Here is a 2,325-nt window from a genome sequence, read left to right as displayed (position 1 = left end):
AGGCCAGCCCTGGGAGTGCTGAGGTCCAGATGTGGGGCTCCAAACATAGACAGAATGTGGGGCAGGGGTGGGGGTGACCTCCAGCCCCCCATGACCTGAGGTCTGGGGGGAAGGGATGCCAGACTATGTGTCTGTGTGTCTAGCCCTACCTGGTGTTTCATCCTCTGTCAGAGTGGGACCACAGCGCCTGCCTGCGGTCCTCACGGGGCTCTGCTGGGCTAAAGGGCAGTCTGTCCACAAGTAGAGGACTGTCCTGAAGGAATGTCACAGCAAGCAAGGGAGGGAGGGAGAGAAAGAGGGACAGTGAAGGGCGGGGAACAGAACGGGAAGGCTAAAAATGGGAGGAGGGTGGCAGGCTGGGCGGAGACAGCAGGTGAGAGCCAGATGTGGGCTCATCAATCAGTTTTTATATCCCCTGCCCTCCGGAGTCCCTCAGCTCCTCCGCAGACCCCCAGCGCCTGCGGATAATTGCGAAGGACACCGATTAAGAGGACGGACCCTCTTGCTCCTTTGTTTGAAGCTCCCCTGGTGAATTATGCAGGAGGCTGTACAGAGCAGCGGGTGCCGGGATCTCTTCATTATTGATGAGAGATGACGGGCCCTCCGCTGACAGCCTGCCTAAGAGATATGATTAGCTTGTAAAAAATTAATCACCGTCTCGGGGAGGACACAGATTAAAACCCTGAGGAGTGGTGTTATCGGCGTTCCCTAATTTCAGGGGACTTTGAAAAGGTTTTAGCCCAAGTTGGAGAAGACAATTAAATTCAATTAGAATCACAAGTGCTGAAATGTCATTCCCTCCTGCGAGGCGGGCCCAGGGGAGGGGCGGTCGGGGAGGGGGCTGCAGGTGGCTGTGGGGCGGGGGTGGCTGGAGCGCAGGCTCTTATGTATGGGACAGTCCCTCTGCTTCCAGGCACCTCCCCCTGGCTCCTTTCAGGTGATCTCATATTCACCTATGGCTTCAATTACCACCTAGCCGCCGATGACTCACACATTTATGGCTCCAGCCTGAGCCTCGCCCCAAAGCTCCCCCTCCACATATTCACCGGGAGGTCTCAAAGGCACCTCCAACTCAACAGGTGTGACCCTGAACGTCCAACCATTCCTCAACCTCCCATCCCCTCCCCACTGGTCCTCCTCCAGCAGCTCCCTCTTCCACATGGAAGACCGCTGTGCTCCACCCACAGCATGGCGGACGGAGCTCTGTGGCTTCCTCTCCCCCACAACTGGGGGCTGCTTCCTTCATTTTCCTGGGATCCATCACTTTCATCTCAGCGCAGAGACATGGAACGTCTCCTCTCCGGAACCTCGGCCCCCCCATGTCCAGTGTGTCAACTCCCATGCTCCGACCTTCCTTCCCCTCGCTTCCCCGACTGGCACAGGCAGTTCCGCCCGACTGTGATGGGAACTGTCCTTGAATGCACACCTTACAGAGCTCCCTTTCGGAACAGAGGCATTTTCCGCTGTTGGCAGGCCCTGGGCTCGTGCACTGGCAATGCAGGCTGGCAGTACCCACCCCAGCCTTCCACCGTGGGGCGACATCCCCGGGAGGCCCTGGGAAGCTCCTTAGGATGTTTCTGTAGGCGGATGCCCCTGTCGTTGAGAGCAGCGTGCCCACATCATATCCTGATGTTAGCTCCTCGTCCTTGCTGGTCTTTCTCTCTGGCTCTTGACTCGTGCGCCCAGGATCCCTCTCAATCAGCCCTCTAGCCCCAGGTCCTCGTCTCAGGCTCTGCTTTTGAGTTCTCCCAAGTACAAGTGAAGAAAGAGGGAGCTCGGGTGCTTGCTTCCACTCTGGCCTCTCCCTCGTCTGTCCGCCCACAGCAATAGAGAGCCTCACAGCACACACCTGGTCACGGAGCTCCTTCAGAACTCCTCGCTAGGTTCCTGTCCCTCTCAGAATAAAAGCAGAATCAGAACGTGGCCTTCAGGAGCTGGAACTGTGTGGTCTCAGCTGAGTCCTCCAACCGTGTGTGCCCCCAAGTCCCCAGCATCGTCCCCTCAGGCTCCCCGCAGGCCCTTTTCTGCCGCAGGGCCGTTGCCCACACTGGGTCCTGTTCCTGGAGTCTTGAACCTATCTTTCATGGCTCCGTGGCTCCGTGGCTCCTGCCCACCCTGCAGCTCTGGCCCACATGCCATTTCAGCTGAAGGATTGTCCTGACCCCCTTGATAAGATCAGACCTGCTTCTCATGAATCCATATAGCACCAGACCCCTCTCCTTGTATAGCCAACCACAGTTTCAATTCCACCTCTTTCTGCGTGGCATTTTTTGTTTAACAGGTACCTCCTCCATTAGCAGTGAACAGCCTGGAGGCAGGGCTTCA

Source organism: Echinops telfairi, unplaced genomic scaffold (assembly GCF_000313985.2).
Source record: "Echinops telfairi isolate 266 unplaced genomic scaffold, ASM31398v2 ScPeMD7_7457;HRSCAF=8495, whole genome shotgun sequence".
NCBI classification, from domain to species: Eukaryota; Metazoa; Chordata; class Mammalia; order Afrosoricida; family Tenrecidae; genus Echinops; species Echinops telfairi.
The sequence above is the reverse complement of the archived record's forward strand: the minus strand, read 5'-3'. Positions refer to the sequence as shown.